The sequence below is a fragment of the Carettochelys insculpta genome, chromosome 3 (genome assembly GCF_033958435.1).
Source record: "Carettochelys insculpta isolate YL-2023 chromosome 3, ASM3395843v1, whole genome shotgun sequence".
NCBI classification, from domain to species: Eukaryota; Metazoa; Chordata; order Testudines; family Carettochelyidae; genus Carettochelys; species Carettochelys insculpta.
Genome location: NC_134139.1, coordinates 115,279,514 through 115,300,435, shown reverse-complemented (window position 1 = coordinate 115,300,435; position 20,922 = coordinate 115,279,514). Strand labels below are relative to the sequence as shown.

General features: G+C 42.1%; 1 long non-coding RNA gene across 1 annotated transcript in view; it reads right to left on the bottom strand.

Moving 5' to 3' along the window:
- The window catches only part of LOC142010443 (uncharacterized), a 68,344-nt gene extending 48,363 nt beyond the window's left edge, over nt 1-19,981 (bottom strand). Inside the window, exon 1 of the long non-coding RNA XR_012644800.1 lies at nt 19,893-19,981. This is a non-coding gene — a long non-coding RNA (uncharacterized LOC142010443). The remainder of the gene's footprint in view (nt 1-19,892) is intronic.
- Between the last annotated feature and the right edge of the window lie 941 nt (nt 19,982-20,922).

Below are 20,922 nucleotides of genomic sequence, written 5' to 3'. Positions count from 1 at the left end.
AGTCTTACTTGCACAGATGGTGATACCTCCCTGACTGGCAAAGTGAAGGGTTTTATAAGCAAGGTCACACACACCCCCAGGCATTACTACACTAGGCTGTACTTAGCATGTGAGAAAAGATGGCCTGTCCCATGCTGGGGAATGTTTTTCGTAGTGTCTTTATCCATTCATTCCAATAAAAGGTTTCTGGTGAATTGGTGTATGGAAGCATATTTTCTTTTTCTGTTTTGCATACCTGACTCCACCATATTCAATGTGCTCCAAAAATATGGAGAAAACAAGTAAGAAGTTTGATAACCAATTAGCTTTGATAAAAGATACCGTCAAGGCAGAATTATCATATGCTATTGGGAGCACCAATAAAACATTGGTGCTCCTGTAGGTTGAAAGGTCTTCATCAACAAAGCTATAAGACTGAGTGAAAAACTGCAACTGATCAGACTAATTCTCTTACAAGGTATACAATACCCAAAGAATCAAACACAATTAATCTGTGATGGGTTTCTATTGTTTTTGCCTAAGCCATTTAAATATTTCTTGGCCTCAATTTTGCTCTGCCTTTACAGAAGCCTCCTAACACTCATGGACATATGTTTCTAATTGGAAAGTGCTCCGAGACAGACCACCTGCTTACAATGGGTACCTTTTTCTCAGTCCCCATGGGTCTCTTATAGACAGGTTTTAGTATACAGCAAAAAAAAATGAACAGAACAAGGAGCCTAAAAGGATAGCTGTACTAAAATGAAAGGCTGTAGTGTTACCTGAAGTGTTTTTAATCTGGCTAGGAGATATTATTACTATATTATTCTTGTCAAGGATATCATGAGTAAATTACTTCATGTTAGAAAATCTTAAAAAAAAACTTCTCCTTCGATTTGACCTTTTAGTTTACTTGGCCGCCTCATACATTTTAAAGAGGACCAATGTATAAATAATGTTTTAAAAGGGAACTAAAAGTTTCCCTATGTTTATAGATTTTTAAATGGGAGGTTTTGACTACCATTAGGCCCTTGTCTATATGATCAGTCACACAACTGTGCGCTTGTTTATAAAGGCTTGTAAATACAACCACAGAGGCTGCAATGTGATTCATTTAAACCTGGAAAGATCTGTTGTTTAAGTGCTTGCCATTAACATCAGGTCCACCAGATGCTAAAAGTACTCTGATTCAGGGTGCAGGGAAAACTTTTTCAGGCTCAGAGGCATGGGGTGGGAGTCGCCCACAAGTCCTTGCCTTAGAGGGCTAATCCAATATTCATTGACTTCATGTCAGCATTTCTATCTACAGCTTTGAATCAGGATGTACTTGTCTAGACAGCTGTTATTATTGCACAGTTATTCTCTCCAAGAAATGTGTGGTTGTTGCTTGGAGATCCTAGGGAAGAACCTTAGGGCAAATTGGTGTAGGTTCGTGCACTTCATTTAAAGGTAGGACCCTTGAGTTTCAGGAAAAAAAAATCTATTAAAAAGGTACTATAATTTGGAGAGTGAAATCTCAGTATTTAGCCACAATGAACAGACATAATAGGCTCTGAGTGACTAGGCCAAAGCATATCTGCACCAAACACATGACAATACATGGGAAACTACCCCCCCATCTTCATGTAATTTGGACTGAGCGAGAAGGTACTTTTATTCCAAAAACAACAGAATTAATCTGAGATGAATATTCTTTCCAATCAAAAGTGAATCCAAGCAAAATGTTATCCAGAAAGACATGAGACGCTCTGTAGCCTAACTCTGCACAAGGCAGCTGCAGGCAACGCTTGCTAGTGGAACCAGGCAACACGCCATACGGGAGGCCAGCAAGAGACCTAGCAGCAAGCCCACGTACTCCTGTGGCCAAAGTTAATCCCAGAGGTTGATGGTTTAGCATCCCCCAGCTGCCGTGCATATCTTGCGAACGACCAGAGATGACCGTGGGTCATGTGCTGCGGCCAAATAAGCGTAGGAGGAGGCTGATACAGTGACACCAGTCAATGTGGCCAGCCATAGGAGATCACAGATCCAAATTAATGTCACACACACACACACACACAGAGCAGCCAACTTGCTTTGTAATCCCTTTACTATGTAGCAAGGACAAACACTGCTGTTCTGAAAGCACATGCTGTATGTTTATGTGGGGAGTTTCACTCTTGTTGAATGCAAAAGTTTGTTACCCCGGGAGGTCTCTCAATAACTCAGTGCCTAGGAACTCAAAATAAAGAAACAGGACTGAAAGAATGCTTATCATCAGAGTGTGTGGAAAGAATAAGCCCCAGTTTCACATTGCCCTGGCAAGGAGTGAGACAACAGCAAAGCTCTTTAAACGAGAAACGTGATGTTCCATGCTACCGATTTTGCATTTTTGCATATTATAGCATCTCTTCTCTTTTTCTGTAGTATATAATCACCCAGTGTTTTGAAAAACCTCTTCCTTCTGGGAAGCCTGCGCCCTACCAAGTAGCCTCTTGACTCTTTTGTGCTAGTAAGCAAGCTGTGTGAGGTGAAAGCATGACTGCTGTCAGTTAGAGAACAGAGTGGATACTTCATGAATATTCCCTGGGACAAGCTCTCTATCTTTATGATGTGTCCAACTGGCCTGGAATATTGGAGTTCATACAGGTTGTTGCAAAACCCAAGCCATGCACATGACCTAACTACATAATGCTTATATCAGCTAGTATCACTGGGCATATTAGAGATATGTATTCCGCCTACAAGCACTAGACAGAAGGAGAGAGCTCTTGCTCACACAGGTATGAGGTCTGTCAATGAATCTTATGTTTTCTGATGTGCAGTAGCTTGAAACATATTGAATCCACATACATGTTACACAGTGAACATTTTTCCTCCTTTATCAGTGTATATTGCCCCTCCTGTCAGGTTTGTGCCCCTCCCCCCCAAGTCTGACCTTCAAAGCCCTCTTGTCTGGCAATGTATCCCTGCACTGGGCCCTCTCTGCCCATAGTCTTCACCATGTTCTCTCCAAGCGCTCACCATGCTCTGCTGCAGTGTTACTTCTGGCTCAATGGGTGGATGCTGTCCCAAACTCTGGCTCATCATGAATGCAGCTGGTCTCTGCTACTTCAGCTCCTAGCTCCTATCTCTACAGCCTCATCCTACTTGAAGTCAATGTAGAGATGACAGAATTTGGCAGCATACTGGACAGATGATTAATATGTTTTCTGTAGCCTGTATAACATGGTTCAGTGATGCAGGTTTTGTGGGGCTCACCAAAGAAAACCGTCTTGGCCTGAATTAACCACTCCATCTGGTCCAAAAAAGGGCTGGACTGTTCCAAGGATGGGGAAACCAAGGTCTCCACAAACTATAAGCCCTACTCAGGCCCGGTCTGTGGGGTGTGACTGGGGGCACAACCAGAAGGGGAGTCAGCACTGATTCCAGAAAACTTAGAACTGAGCACAATCACCAAGAAATCTACCTAGGAAATGGATTTGAACTGTCAACTGCTGGGAAGCTAGAACTTGGGCTGCTGATAAAATTGCCTGCACTTGTAGGGCCACATTCTGCATCTGCAGGGTGAACACCTGCACCTGTAGGCTTCCTATGGCTCACCCCAGCTTCGTCAGGGAAAAACTGAAGTGTGTGGGTCCATGCCACTTATGTGGGCTCCAATGCTTTGTACATGGTCTGCTCAAACTGTAGCCTACTGCACTGGGGGTGGTCAGGCGTAGTGACTGAAACGAAGTTCAGACTACCAGTTACAAAAAAGCCAGCAGGGCACAATCCAGGGATGAACTGAAAAGCAGTATTGGAGGACAGAAACTGAGTGCCAGAGCAGAAGTAATGCAGCCAAAGGTGGAGCCTAGAATCAAAGCCAGAAAACAGGGTGGAACAGAACCCGGTGCTAGAGCAGGAAGTATGTGGAGATGGAGCGGGTTTAGAAACAAGGCTGGGAAAAAATAGAAATAGCATAGGTGCAGAGACTGCAAGCAGGGCAGGAACAATATACTAATATTCTGGACATCAGATTTATCATTCTTCCTGCCCCCACTGCAGGTCTGTGATTTCCATTAAGTCATTATTTAGCTTATGCACTAATGCATCCAGTTCTTCCTGTGTATTCCCCACACTCTTTGCATTTGTGTATAAACATCTAAGATGTTGAACAAATTCCCCTATTAATTTTCCTCTCATTATTCCTATGAACCTACTGTAATTTTTTGTGTTCTCTCTTGCCTCCTCCACCCCAACCCTTCTGCTAAGGTCTTCTTTTAATGCTTAACTCTCAGTTTATGTCACTTGTCCTCTTTGAACCTAGTTTGAAGCCCTCCTCAGTAGATTGGCTTGGTGTGTTAGGCTACTACATGTCAGCCATGCGTAAACACATAGGAACCAGGAATTCTGGGGTGTGAGCAGATAGGAAGAAAAGGAGAAAGAGACATTATGTGTTTCAAATAAGAGTTGCCTGAGAAGGCCATTGCTGGAAAAAGTTTGAATTTTTGAGAATGACTCCGAGCACATGAGAATTAGTACCAGAATGGTATACTGTGTAGAAGGGTATATTAATTGACCCAGAGGGAAGCCAAGTTCCAAAAATACCTGGCCACAGATCCTGCACAGAGGCAATTACCTTATATCATTTTAGGGTATCATATTGTGCTTATCCCCATAATATCTGGATGCCTTCCAGTTATAATCAATACTGAAGTCTCTAATGGGTTTCTTGATGTCTCTGGCACTTTTTCCTGTAAAAGCAAAAAATGAAGTGGAGGATTGTTTGTTTTTTGTTTGTTTTTTATTAATTTCCACCTGTTTGTTGTCATTGGCTGTTTGTTAGTACTGTTAGTTAGTAGGGGGTTATTGAAAGCAGATCTGTTAGCACTTCACAGGTAAGGCTTTACATGTATTTGCATTGTGAAAATGTGATAGTAGGTTAATTTTAAATCGTCCAGTCAGCCAGTCAGTACTCTAATTTTTCCAGTAATTATCCTTAGGAAAGTCAGTGGCCCAGAGAGTTAAAAAAAAGTTTTCCTTTCTAAAATCCCCTAATCCTGTTTGTGCTTGTTCCTTCTCCCTGAACTGATGCCATTCATTGAGAAATTCAAAGGACCGATGGCTTATTCCAGGTGACTTGGTCATGAGTTGTGCTCATTCAATCAGCGAGCAGGACAAAAACAATACCATTCAACACAGGTGACCAACAGCAGCAAACATGGTCACAGTTTGAATATTATGCACCAAACATAGTGCTTAATCCACAGAGTAAAAATAAACAGGTAAAGAATTCAGCAAGTCAGTCTAAATAAGGGACTCATGGTGATCACATCTTGCTCACAGGCATTTAGAAGATTAAAAATAATTCATTGAGCAATGACCATCAATAGAAAAATTTTGATCAAAATGTTGGTCAGATATTTCAAATGTCTTCTGTTTCCCTGCAGCACAACATAAAAAGGATTTTTTAAAAATTTCTTTGGCTTTGCTCTCCCACCAGCTGTCTTGTATCTGATGGAGGTCTTTCTGTATTGCTGCGTAGACATGCCCTAAATGGACTCCGTGTATTTAAAGTCAGCATGGATTTTAGTGCCACTTATTCTACTGTGAATATGATTTTTGTCTCCTAAATTGGGGGAGGGCTAGCTCAGTGGTTTAGGTACTGTCCTGCTAAACCCCAGGTTATGAGCTCAATCCTTGGGAAGGCACTTCAGGGACTAGGGCAAGTAGATGTCAGGGATGGTCCTTGGCCTTGCCAAAAGAGCAGGGGACTGGACTAGATGACCTCCCAAGGTCCCTTCCAGTTCTAGGAGATGTGTATCTCCACTTTTTTTTTTTTAATAATACAAGGGAAAGCTTGTAAACAGAACAAGGACCAGTTCATGGTTGTTTCTTATCTGGATAAGGTCTCCAACACAAATTGCAAAGGCCTATGGAAACTCCTTTATAAAGTCTGTTGTCCAGAGAAGACAATTGTTATCATCTGCTTGTTTCACACTGGCATGATGACAATAGGCATGGAGTGCAGTGACTCATCAGAAGAATATCCTGTCACCAAAAGCACCAAACAAGACATGTAATGGCTTCAGTCCCCTTTGCTGTGGTCTTTTCAGCTGTGCTCTTGCTTGCATGCCAGGAGTTGGCAGATGTACATACATCTGGTTTAATGAGGATGGCGGTGGGGGATCTATTCCGCCTACTGCATCTCAAGGCCCACACTAATATAACTGAACAGCTGTTAAGAGAGCTTCTGTTTGTTGATGACTATGTCCTCGTTCAACACATGACTGATTACATTTATCATATCCTGTATTGCTTTGCACCTGTATCAAAGCTGTAGTTGTATAATTGTTGTATAATTACCCTGAAAAAGATGGAGGTCATGCACTATCCATCACTGAATCACCAGCATCATCGTAAGTCATCAATTCCAATCATCACAACTGACAACATCTCTTCCAAGTCACTCAGGAAATTCTCCTCCCTGGGTAGCATACTTTCCAGCAAGGTCATATTAGATAAGGAGATCCTTCAGTATTGGACAGACTTATCCACAGACTCTTGAGGAAGCATGGACTCTGCCTCAGAACCAAAATATAAATCTACCATGTTGTTGTCCTCACCACACTCCTCTAAAGCAGTGAGACATGGCTGCTCTAGTGCCACCATATCAAACAGCTAGAGAGCTTCCATCTTCACTGCCTAGGATCCCTCTGCAATGTCAAGTGGCAGAACAAGATCCCTAGCACTGAAGACTTTGAAAGGTGTTAAGTCTCTGGCAATAAGATCATGTACATCAGAGGTCAATTTCACTTGGTCAGACGTGTGGTCTTCATGAGTGCTCTACAGCCGATTGTGCCTGGGAACCCTCTCTGAAGGTCAGCCCATCTTTACATATAGGCACCCTGAAGGCCAACTTTAATGCAAGCATGACAGACACTGAAACCTGAGAAAACATGCACTGGCCAGAGCCAAAAGGAGAGGTCTAGGCCATGAAACTACAGTCCACTTTTGAGGAGTGAGGTATGTGAAGCCTCTGCAAGAGAAGACAGCGCATCATAAGGCCTCATACCCTCTCCTGTATGATGACTACTCCTGCAAGAAATGCAACTGCATTCACAAATCCAGGATTGGACTCACATTGGATGTGAGAAGCCATAAAGACAAACAAATCCAGAACTCATGTAAAAAATAGCTGAACACTCAGTCATCGAAGCAACATCAACCTTCAATCCATCAACTGAGCACTTGTTCAGGAGTAGTTTGCTGCTATTATTCAAAACTGAGCTCATTTGACTAGACATGCTGATCATATAACATGTACAAACATATTCATCTGGCAGATGCGTTCCACCAGTATTCCACAAAATTCACTGTTTTCATAAATATTACTGAAAGCAGCTCTAACTTACACTTGGGTGCAACTTTTCCATGAGAACTTTTTGAGAAAAAATACAGATTCTTCTATTGCTGAGATTTTCCACAAGTTCATGTTAGTTCCATGAAAAGCAAACAAAATGTCAGGAAAACCCCCTATTCATTTCATTTTGACACTTTAAAATCATTTTGATTTTTCAGTTGAAAATGACTTTTTTGTTTAGAAATATTCTTCAGATATATTTTAAAAAATCACCCAATTAAAAAAAAAGAGAAAAACTACATGCAATCAAAAAAAAAGCCATTTCATTTTACCAAAATAGATCTTTGGATATTTTTTTCAACTTTTTAAATTCACCAAATATTTGGACAAAATTATTTTTTGTTTAACCCAAAACTTTTTTCCCCAATTTTTCATTTATTTACAGAATTCTACTTACTGTCACAACTGGATTCTAGGTGGCCATATCTAGCAGTAGGAGATAGACTACACAGCCATTATTTATCTGGGTTGTGTACAGCGAGATCAGAAACCTGAGACAAACAGGAGAGCAAAACTATGAGTCAGGAACCAGAGCCAGGCCAGGTGTGAATACCAGTGGCCAGAAGCAGGAGACAAACTGTAGGTTGGGAAACACTCATCTGCTGCTAAAAGTCAAGCTGGATTGCATTGCTAGTCTTCCAAGCTGGGGAAGCAGACGTGGGTAGCAAGAAACACAGGGTTCACAATCAAGATCACAGGGAAGCCCAATTATTCAGATAGCTTCCTTTGCTTGCCAGGGCTCGATTAAGAAAGGGGCTTTAGGGGCTGCAGCTCAGGGCCCTGGGTTAAAATGGGCTTCACAAAAAAGATCGCCAGGCCACCAAAAGTGCCAACCAATCTTTTTGTGGGACCGCCTTGTCCTAGGGTCCTGGACTGCAGCCACCAGAGACCCTGTATTCTGGATGTGCCTGGTGGTGGTGGGTGGAGGGGATGATGCCGCCCCACATGTTGTCATCCCTCACCACACTGAGCTGGTGCTGTAAGTATCCAGAAGCTCCGTTCATACACTCTCCTTGGCTGCAGGCTCTGTCCCTGCAGCTCCCATTGGTCAGGAATCGTGGCCAATGGGAGCTATAGGGAGCAGTGAGCACGGGTGAGTGTAAGGCAGCATGCAGAGCCATCTGTCCCCTCCATGGGGCCTGTACCACCAAAGGGGAGCTCCCACAAGTAAGTGCCCCACACCATAATCTTCTGCCCCAGCCCTGAGCTCCCTTCCACACGGTAACACCTGCCCACACCCTACATCCCTACCTGCTTCTCTGGGCCTCTTCCTATGCCCTAAATCCGTCCCAGACCTTTCACCTCCACCTCCTGCCCTGAGCCCCTCCCATATTGCATACCCCTTGGCCCCAGCCTGGAGCCCACTCCTGCACCCCAAAACCCTCATCTTCAACCCAGGACCTGCACCCCTAGTCAAAGCCTTCACTCCCACATCCACCTTGTGCCTCAGCCCCCACGCTCTGAAAATGTCATTTTTGGCCCTATACCAGAGCCTAGGGGGACCCACAAAATCTAATAGCTCCAGGCCAATAGAAGAGTTAATCTGACCCTGGTTCATGGTGCTGTCTTACATAGGGCCAGCATGCCAATTGGCCTCTCTGTAACTCTGCCAGTTGGAGCCTCACACTGAAGCTGGGCTTCATGGGTCTCAAGTAAGCTATTGCTAACTGGCAGCTAGGTGGGGGGTTTGACTGTGGCTGATTCTATACAAGTTGCAGGCTGGATTCAAGATCCCTGGATCATGCCATTTACATCTAGCCAAAGTGGCTATAGGGCACAAATATTTCATTAGTGGGCTACCATTGTGCAGGGATGCCTCAGCCAAGCCCCCACTTTCATCTAACTATACATCCTTTCCTCTGTTGCATCAAAACCAGGGAGATGAATGGTATAAGAGACCCCAACAACAACTCCAGTCCCATAGAATATTTTTCTTTTCTTGCAGCAGGGCGATTCTCCCTCAGGCAGTTAATCAGGATATGAAGTCAGATTATGTTGACAGCGTGGTGCAAAGCAGATGCAGCATGCTAGAGCATCTAGCCAATTATCTTTCCAAAAATCAGTTATATGGTCAAAAAGTCTTCCCTTTTGCTCTTAAATCTTTACAGGAATATCAAAAGAGCACTATTAATTGTGAAAGTTGAAGAGGTCTGTTTTTCAATGCAGTTGTGTACCAACCTGTAGCTAAAAAAGGAGATGAACAATATTTTTTTTGTGTTTTATGTCAACATCACCCTTTGGGATTTTCTTCTTATTTGCTTTACTTATTTTTCTGTGGCTGAACATTTGGACTAAGACTGAAGGGAAGAATTTTGGAAGGATTTTTAAAAACAATTGCACTCCACCCTTATTACATTATTCTTGTTTAGGCAAATGTTTCCCTTTTAACACTTAATCTGGTGATAGCAGTTAATTAGGAAAAGGCATAAAAGACCTGCACCCAGCCACTTTGTTTAAAGAAAGAGAGGGAATGGGAAGGAGGAAGAATGAGTAAGAGAAAAAGAAGAAGGGATGAAAAATGAAGACATGAGGTGAAATTCACCCGCTGCATAAGACACTTATATCTTCAACGGAACATTTACAATAGGGTTGCAACGTTTGCGAGGGTTTGGTGTCAAGAACCCTCATGAATGTTGAATTTTGCAAATATCATTTCACAAATACTGTTTTACCCTGGCTGGGGGAAGAGGCACTCGGCAGGCTCCAGGGTAGCAGCAGGAGGAAGGTGGAAACTGGCAGGGGGCCATGGAGAGCCAGTTAGTGGCCATGTTGTGCCCCCTGGCTGGCTCTCAGAGCCCTGGGGAAGCAGCCACCAGCATTCCTCCCTGGGAGCCCTGGGTAAATGGCAGCCACGGGTGCTCCCTACCCGCAGCCCTGAGTAAGTGGCAGCTGCCTGTGAATAACTGAATTCGCAAATGTTAACTTGTGAATGTCACAACCTTGCTGTATATGCGATATAAATGTGGCATGAGCCTTGTGGTGGCCTCTCTCCATAGTATAAACTTCACCCAGAGTATGTAAATAAGTAGATGTAGCTAGAGAATGTGTCATTTAGTATGTGTCCTTCTGTGGTAACAGCCTCATATGACCATGGGACAACCTCATGTGACAGCACATGACCAGTGATTTCCAGCATAAATGTGCACTGCATCATATTAATGAAGTGGTAACTTCCAGGACCCCTCTGCGAATCCCCCTTTTCTCTTTCTCAGCTTTTACCACTGTGATCATTCCAGTGCTCAATTGTCTATTAAACAAATCTTGGCAGATGACAAAGTGTGTTTCAGTGGTGCCATCCTGTAATGTACCAGTGTTAAATACAGATTAGAGACTGACTTGACACCATTCTTCAGTAGCTGCTTTATTACTTTAATACCTTTTTCCATCAAATCTTTGGACTTTGGACTAGTGGTTATATATATATGTATGCATGTATGTATGTATGTATGTCTATACCTGAATTTCGCCACAAACTGCTTCAACTCAAGCCCATTTTCAGACTTTTCTATGTCAAGTATACCATGTCTAATCAAAATAGAGCTGACCTCCACAATTATTTGTTTGGCTCTTTTAATAGCTTTTAATAAGGCTAGCTCAGAGAAGTTGGAGTAACAGTCTTCTAGAGCCAGTACGTAGTCTTTTTCTAGTTAGCCTAAGCAAATCCATGTCTACTTTGTTCCAGAGGACCAATTTTTCTGTGATGCAAATTTGGACTCTTTGGCTTAATGTGCTCTGTATGATTAGTCTATTTGACCAGACCTGGCAGTTTCCTTAATGTTATCACAGGTTGAACCTCTCTAGACCAGCACCCTTGGGACCTGACTGGTGCCAAAGCAGAGAATTTGCCAAACTGTGGGAAGTCAATATTGTCTAGCAAAGAAGTCAGAAACCTGCAGCTCTGGGGCCGCATGCAGCTCTTTAAGGAGCCACTTGCAGCTCCAAACACTGCCAGTGCTGACTCCACTTGCAGCTCTGGAGGCTGCTGCCGCCGCTTAAACAATGTCTCCAGTTAAAAGGGGCGTGGCGTTAGCAGTAGCAGGGAACCTGGGAAGAGGAAGCTGGCAAGGCTTCCCTGCCAAGAGCCATAATGAGAAGCAGGAGGCTGGGGAGGGGGGCATGTGGAAGGGAAGAGGCAGCAGTGGACTAGTGCTCCCCCCAACCAGCAGCACGCTGCTCACCAGCGACCACCAGGAGCTGTGGGCAGGTGCCTCCCAACCATGCAAGGAGGACAGGGAAAGAAAGCAGGTGGCTCACCCTAGCCATGGCCAGCACTGCTTCTTCTTGCTCCCAGCCTGGGGGCCGGGGGGAGGGCTTGTCCTCCTCTGGCTTCCAGCCTGCTCCCACCCACCTGCCTGGCTGGCACTGCCCGGCTACTGAAGCCCACTCTGGGCAGTGCACTCAGCATCAGCAGCAGCCAGGGAGACAGTGGGCTAATCCGGTCCAGCCATGGAAGGGAGCTGCAGACAAAGCGGGAAGACAGGTGGCCGCTCTTCTGCCAGCTGTTTGCTTCCCCCGCCCCTGCTGCTGCCACCACCACCACCAGCTTGGAAGTGCCCCTCCAACAGCCCCCAGCACTAGCACTGCCACTGCCTGGACCACACTATCTGCCCACACTGCGGGGGGGAAAGGGGGGCAGGGTGGGCACGGGATCCAGACCATCTCCTCGTACCTCAGCAGCCAGGGAGATGGGCAGTTTGCAGCGAGTCTGAGGCAGATAAATCTTGGGGAGGGGGAAGGTCTGTGGGAGGGGGCACTGCATTTGGGGCTGAAGGGGTTAAACTGGGGATGGGGGCATGTTTGTGGGATGGGGATAAAACATGGGAATGGGGGGCAAATTTGGGGGCTGAGGAGGGTAAAGCCTGGAGATGGGGGTAACAATTTTCTAACTGATACAAAAATGGTATGTGCGCCATTCTTAAAACAGGGGTGACAAAAAGGACAATTAGACTATTAAGGACTGGCTTAAACTCACATGCATTGCGGCTCTTAACACATTGATTTTCTAAATGAATTTGAAAAAATGTCCCTTCTTGTTACCTCAGTTGCAGATCCCTGGTCCAGCAGCATTACCAACACTTCCACTGCTTACTGGGCTCTTAGAAGACATTTAGGGGTAAATTGCAGCTGAATAATAGCACAGAACACTGAGAGCCAGGACTGATGGCTGTAAACAAACGTTATAGAACCACAGGAAACTTGGCCACACCCGTAATAAGTTGTCGCCTGGCTAACTAAAGTCATGTTGGGCCGTAGATGTTGCCAGGTCAGCAAATGCCGAACTAGAGATTTTCAGCCTTTATTTGTTTGAGGCCAGTACAAAATATCTGTAGCCCTTTGTTTATGTTTTCAATCCCTAAATAATCTTTATATATCCTTTGTAATACATTTTTCTTTTAAATCCTTAGGGATTTAAACAAAATCCCATTTAGAACTGAGTGTTCCCCCTTCCTCTAGTTATATAGGAGCTGAAAATATGTAGCCCCAGCCTTTCTGCAGCTTTGATCACTTTTTGCAGGGCCTCACTCTGAACAGTAGCTCTGGCAGTTACAATCCATGTTTCACCTGTAACCAGACAAGGTGGTATGCTTGTTTATTTAATTAATCAGACTGACATGTGCAAAGTCTAGTTCTGGACTTCACTTCATTGCACAGTTGTCAAATACTCAAGAAAATTTGTGTAACCACCAGATCTCTCCAAACTTTATACTTTATTTGTGAGTCCGACGTTTGCTGCCAAAAACAAGTAACTCCGTTTGTGAGGGGGTTTGCCAGGCCTCTTGGCAATAATGATAAGTGATTTATGATCAGTTTCAGCTAACACTGGCATCCCATAAATAAAGACCTGAAACATTTTATGTCTACGGATTATGACTAAAACCTTTTCTATTTAAGCATGTTGACACTCAATTTTTGGTAGCACCTGTGATGCATAACTCTCTGGACTCCAGTTTTGACCCTGCTTTTGTAACAGGACTTCATCTATACTGTCCTTGGAAGTGTCCATGGATAAGTTGGATTTTTTTTTACGTATTGTCATGTTACGTCAGGACTGTGATCTCTCTACTTAACCCCTTCCATTTCTCCAACATTTTATGGAGATTTGAATCCTATGTACATTGGCCATCTTCATAGCAGCATCTCCACTTGCCAGTACAGGTGACTAGATTAGATACAGATTCCTTTTATAGTTCACCATTCCAAGTAGTCTTCTTTCCCCTTCTTTGTCTTAGGCAGCCATATCAGGCTTCAGCCTTACTCATGTGCTCCTTGCTTTGTTGGTTTTCCTTTGGTTAGGTTATTTTCACTTAAACAAAATTCACATTTTTGTTTTGCTGTAGACCAGCAGTTCTGGTTTTTTCGAAAGCTGCTCAGAGCTTCTGGTCATACTTTTCTGCTTCAGATACATAAAACTGGAAGTCTTGTGGCACCTTATAGACTAACAGATATTTACAGACTAACAGCTGAGTCATGCATGCATCTGATGAAGCAGGTCTTTGCCCACGAAAGCTTATGCTCCAAAATATCTGTTAGTCAATAAGGTGCCACAAGATTTCATGTTGTACATAAAACTGAGTACCCTCCGTATTATGAAATGGTTGTGGTACTCCTCAGGTACTAATCAAAACCCAAATGACAGTTTGTCAAAACAGAGTCTCCCTCAAGGTGTGTTCAAAATGTAGAAATGTGTGCTTTGTTTTTCTTGCCAGAACACTGCTGCATCGAGTGCAGAAAAATATTTGTCATCATCCGCCTCCCGATTTCTTCCAACTTTCTTAGGTAGTTGGAAATATTCTGTGTACGTATTTATTTAATTCTTTGGGGTCTATACAAAAATAAATGCATCAGTCTTTCCATTTTTTCTGTCTTAACCAATGCATGCATCTACTCTGCTAGTTCTTTTACTTGTCTGTTGTTCTGAAAGAAAGAACCATATCCATCTCCTTTTTTTTTTAACCTCTGCCTTCAGATGAGGAGAACCATCATAAGCCATGACTTGTGGCATGAATTCATCTCTGTTTTATACTCTGTTGAGAGCTTTTCTATCCCCTGAAACTTCTGTAAGATATCCTCAATCTTCTTCCCTCACTCCTCCAAAGAGTGCTGCCTCTTAGTAATAGCAAGGGTTTGGAATACTTTTAACTCACTAGGAGGTATTCATTCTCCCAGTGCTATGACAAATTGTATTTTTTTCAGTTTTTTGTTTATGTATATATCTAGTTTGCATATACTAATGCAAATAAACTCACCACACAAAGCCTTTAGTTTACCTTCCACCACCCCGGGCTTTTCTTGTAGTACCGCTAGTATGGTTTCTGAAACCATGTTGGCTTGTGCACCCATGTGCAAATTAAAAAGAATAAGTGTCATTTGCTTTCAGTGTAATAGTACATTTATCTTCTGCTGCAATGCTCTCCATTCCTCTTTTGAGGAATTCAGCTGAGCTAGTGGTGCTTTCATTGTCTTTCTGGTTCATACTCTGTACACTCTGTCATTTGCGAGCTCTTGCAGAGCAAAGTAATCCGTTGCATTTATTGCATTTTTACCTCACATGCTAGGTGTTGTCCTGGCTTGTGCCAAAGTTCTCATACCATATGCAAGTCCACATGCTGTTTTTGCACATGCCTTGCTGCCTCAGGTTCCTTCTCAATCATGCTCAAAGAATTGGAGCACTGCCCATCATCCTCAAGGATGACTTTCTTTGCTTGCCAAATTCTACTTGACTAGTCAGGAATTCATTCTCTGTGTCTCCCAGTGGTCTCTCCCTGAGTTTTTTGTTCTGGATTCAAATCCCATTCTGGTTTCTGATTAGCAGCCATAGTTCCATTTTCTTTTTGTATCCTCAAGTTAAAAACCTCTCTCATTTTTCATTTTCAGCTGGAGTCCCTACATTTTTATAATGTAGTTTCTTAGCCTTCTTTGCTCACATTAACAGAAAACTGTTAAACTTAGGGAGGGAATCAGACCCTGCTATTATCCGAAATAAGGCTACCTTCTGATTATCTTCCTTTCCACCAGCAATATTATTTACCAATAGAAAGTGAAAATCTTTTTAATCTCTTATAGTTGTCTTCCATATTCCCATGGAGTTTCCACGCAGATGAAGCATTTACCTGCTTTATTCTTCCACTCAGGTTAGTTTCTTTAATTGCTATTTTATCCTGGAGCCAAGTGATGCTCAGTAAAAATCTAAGCCCTAATTGTTCAAAAATATCCTCTTTATTCAGCAGTTCCCTGACTGCTTCAGCAGCATTTTTTCCTTTCCCCACCCCACCCATCCTCCCACAACATTTTGTCTTTGGTGAAATAGACTACTTATAAGTACAGCTCACACTAGAATTTCTCGAACAGACTTCTTCCCATAAACTAGAGAATGCTGTTGTTGTCTTTCAATTTAAGTCCATTCCCCACCTAATTCTCTGTTGATGAACACTTCTGGGCAGAAAGCTTATGCAAATAAAGCTCTGTTTTCAGCATACTTTTGCCTGTTGGCTGAAAGCTTCTTCCTTTCTGGAACTTCTATGGATCTGAAGTTGTGTGTAAGTAGGTAGCCACTCTGTGGTCCTTCTTTTCCTTGGTTCACCAAAAGTTGGTAAGAGAGAGCTCTGTCTAAAGCAACTGGGTTTTCACATATATTTGCTCCATTATATTCTTAATAGGAAGCCACCATGATTGCTCCCTAGTAACTCATGGTTCCTTACAAGCAAGAATTTCTTCTTTATATAAAAAGGATAACATATACAATTTCTTATTTCAATAAGTATGGTATCCCAGGAGAGTTTGGCAAGACCTGTTTATTCAAGCTTTCTTGTTTTCAAAAGATGATCAGCTTGGTAATTTAAGATATCACAGATGTAACTGAAGAATGATAGATCAGAATTCTGAGCTGGTATAAATTGATATAAGACCACTGACATCAAGGGAGCTATATCAATTTATACCAGCTGGTCTATTAATGCTCAGAACTTAATGTACATCTCAAGATTTAAAGCATATCTAAAAACTTGTAATGCTACTAAATGCTCATGAGCTATTCATGATATAATTATATTTCAGATCACTCTGGGTTAAAAAACAAACACAAACCATTTTCTTCAGAATACAGATCTCAAGTGATTCCTTAGCATCAGAGCTAATAGTTAAAACCCACAGTGCTAGTTCCGCAGAGAGTGAGTGAGAGAGCTTAATTTATTATGAATACTCTGGAGCACAAGCCTGACTTGTTCCAACCACATCTGTGCACCAAATGAAAATGTGGTGCATTTCAACACCTTGATCACAAGTATGAATCTTACAATGAATCTGGATAAGATTTAACTGAAGATTTATTCCTAACTAGCTCATTCTCTGCTAACATGAAAGCAGCCCATTAAGATGCATATTTCAAGTTTCAAGAGTCAGGAGTCCACCATTCCATCCATCTCGCTAGCATCTGGACTGTAATTTCTGATTGCAACAGAATGTTGCCTGATGTTTTTAGAAGCTTAGTATTAACTCTTCTTGAGCTTAAAGAAAAATAAATGTACGTACATTACACCCTATACAATTTATATACTTTCATTTTCCTTTGCGCTGAAGAGTTAAAACTAAGCTATAAATCTATAGTGGGCTTTTCTAATATTTATCATATGCACTAAACTTTTAAAGTAGGCATAACGGTGATGCTTCCCTTCAAAAAGGTGGCCATCTGTCCCATATTTGGAGGCACAGGCCTGTATTTGGGATAACAAAAAGGCGTCGTTACTTATTTTTGAAACTCGTTGTCCCGTATTTGGGTCCTCCCCACCATAACATTTACCGCCAGCAGCTGCATAGGTGCAGCTGCTGGCGAAAGCCGCTTCCCAAGCCTCAGGGAAGCAGGGGAGCCTGGGCAGCTGCCAGGTCCCTGCCACTTCCCCAGAGCTCCTGGGGTGGGACAATGGCTGCCGCTTCCTTCCTGGCTCCCTGGGGCTTGACGGAGCCAGGAGGAACCACCCCTCCCCCCTGATATCTCCCTGTCCCATATTTGGGACAGGGAGATATGGTCACCATACCATTTGACCTTTCTTCCAAGGATCCACAAACTCTTCATAAATTTTATATAAGCAAGCTTCAAAAACCAACCCTTTGTACTATTAGTAACAGGTAACCTTCTTTCTCCCCAGCCACCACTACATAAACCCTGGATTTTGTTTTTCTACTCCATTCTCACCTGATGAAGTGGGCTTTACCTACAAAAGCTCATGACCTAACAAATTTGCCATAGGACTGCTTGTTATTTGTGAAACTACAGACTAACACGGCTACCCTCTAAGACTTTGAACAAAATGACATGTCAAGGACACACAGAAAAGTTATGTGATCTGCACAAGCTCATGCAGCAAATTGGTAGAAGTACTGGGAATAGAAGAACCAAGAGTCCTGAGTCTCCAACCCTCTTCTCTAACTACTGTGCTGACACTCACTTTATGATATGCTTTGCTGGAGGTATGATGAGGAGAGCATATGAACCCTTCATTTCCTATTTTCAGGATAAAAAGTTCCAGAGAATTCACACCTGAATTAATCTATCACATATAGGCATGGCTGTGTTTTACCAAGCATTTCAAAACTGGCCAGCTAAAACAGTCTTGAGGCTGGTATAGCCTGTCTGCTATACCAATGAAAAGTCATTGCAATCATACACTCTCAATAACCCAATTTAAACAAACAAATGGAAACCTCTTCCTGATCCCTTTTCCTGCCAACTCTCCTCAAGAAGTAAAGAATAACCCCCAAGTCTATAGAAAGCTGCAAATCACAGTCCACTGCTATAGAGATAGCAACCTCTAAAACCACAGAATTTTCACTCAGAGTTAATTACTTGTGGTGACCCTTAAGCAGTTCATGGAGATTAAGTATTTCCAAGAAAGCATATTGCTTGGGCCTAACAATAAAACACTGAGAAATGGCAGTTTTGCATATGCTTCTAAGAAAGAATATAGCAACAGATAACTTTGATACTGCAAAATATAGTGATCACCAACCAATGGGAGCAGAATTCTTTGCTACTCCCCGTGGCTTGCTACAACAAACAATTGCACTTTTATATGCTATAGGTTGGAAGGAAGCTGGAAATATTTCCCTTTCTTAATATAATTGCCTAACATCAATGTCAAAGACCTGTCAAGGCCAGTAGCTCTGTTAATGCATGAAAAGCATCGTCTTTACAGAGTCAGTAATATAAAAGCTGGGTAAGACACATTTCTTTATAGCTTCCAGAATATTGGGCTGCTATCGCACATTTGTGCTATTTCAATGGTTTTGTGCCCAGCTCTGTTAGAGCAGTTTTATATTTTATTGAAAATAAGCAATTAAAAGACAAATGTTTCTTAATTCTCAGTGAGAAAACAAGTAGGCCCCAACAGGCTAATATACAAGAGCAACAAACATACAGACTGTTGTTTACAGTGACTACAGGTAAAATTCTTCTAAGACACACACCACCGGTCACACTGTGTCAGATCCTCAGTTTGTAAGTTTTGTAAAAAGTTGCATGCCTCTTCTTAGAGACCATTTCAAATAATCTAGCAATAGATTATAATAAATGAGCAACACATTTTTAAAGCCATTTCCACAATTTCCTCTCTCATTTGAGGAAACTCAGTGTATTATGACTGAACAAAACATCAAATATGGCAGAGATGAGGATGTCCAATGGTTTCAAGGTAAAAAGCAAATTAACTTCTGAAATCTGAACGCCAACTTTCTTGTATGCACTCTGTGAATATATTACAGTTATAGTATTCATCTTTGAAGCCTGCAAGCTATTCCAAGTTATAAAATAGAGCAGTTTGCAGGATTATGGCCCTCGTCATTAGCTGTGATAACATCATTGATATTTTATTTAGAAGTACCATTACTTTATCTTAGATTGCAAATGCTGCAGGGAAGGGGTCTGCCTGTGTGTTTTTACACTCTCCAACTCGATAAAGCCTTGATCTTAACTTGACCCTACATGCTATTTTAATACAAAATAAAATAACTGAAATCACAAGGTAGCATAATAATATTGAAAATATACTGAATTATCACATCAGAGTCATGTTTTATCTGAATTCACTTATCTGGGGTTTTATTATCATTTAAATAATTATAGACCAATTCATCACTACAGTGGAATCCCACTGGCTTTATTCAGTGAGGTCGTAATGCACATACTGTAAGTCTGGGGAGAATTTGGGGCTATGAATTCATAAGATACCCCAAACTACACTTTGTTTTAAAATCTAAAATCTATGACCAAATATGGTTCCCTGATCCAAAGTCAAAGTTAGTGGAGTTGCCCAAGAGTAAGAACAGATTATATATGATTATATATTTTCCTGTATCATCATATCAATTTTTAATCAAAACTATCCATAGTTCAATCTGTTGCATTACTTTGGACAATATGCCAGATTCTTCCTTTGTGTCATTCCTTTGAAGGCAGTGGAATGACACAAGGGATGAATTTAGCCTGACATGTCTAACAGAGCAATACTTCATCTGAAATTCAAGAGGATTTACCTACCCTTTACATCTTGTTCTCATATATGTAACACATGCTGTTCAGTTCCACAGTTAAGGAAGAAGACTAGGATTCCTTTTTATTCTCTGTCTGGTAAGAACACTGCCATAGCTACAGACTGAATTTACTCTACATTTCAGTCATTTCCTTGTAAAAACACAACAAAGATATCTGTATTAAAACAACTAGCGCCATCTAGGGATTAAAGAACATGGTTATTTGACTAACCCTCACAAGCACCCTGTAGAGGATTGGATGAAGAGATGCTACTTTTGACATTTCTTTGGAAAAGGCACCGCATTGCAGGATGTCACACAATGAACTAAAAGCTGTTACTCAAGGAATAGTGGTGAAAGCTGGAACTTTTTCCGACAGTGACAGAGAAGCAGGGAGCTGATCGTATGAGGAATGTGTGGTGTGCACGAGCAAACAAAACTAACCTGGAGGTCTCATGGGATGGCCAATTAATTCCCAGACTTATCAGATATGTAGTAACACCAGACTGGAGAACACAGAATGTAAAACCTTACAAAAGGGTGTTTAAGGCCTGCCTGAAACTAACAAATCAAGAAACTTCACAGTTAAGGTTACAACTCTGTGCTTGGAGCGGGTGAGCCCAGTGCATCAAATGCCAGTAATAAGCGTGAAGCCAGGAAAATCTGACTCCCAGTGGTGAAGAATTAACTTTTTCTCATGCCAAGATATTGCAGCATGCATTTGCAATGTCCTGAGATCTCTTCAACATAAAGGTCTAGATACAAGGAGGTGAACTGAGGACATAGTGGAAATCATTAACTGAATTATGATGTTTTTATTTTAATTTTTTCCCATTTTGCTTGCAGGCTGCTGGACTGGAAAATATGTGCAGAATTCTAGTAGGGAATATAGTCAGCTCACTCAGGGCCAGTTTGAACCTGACCTTTGGGCGCATGTGAAATTGAAAGGGGCTCAGGAAATTCTTGCCATCAAGAAGGGCTGTGGGTGCTTCAGTGTTGAGGTCCTGCTTCCTGCTAACTTCACCCAAGGCTCAAAA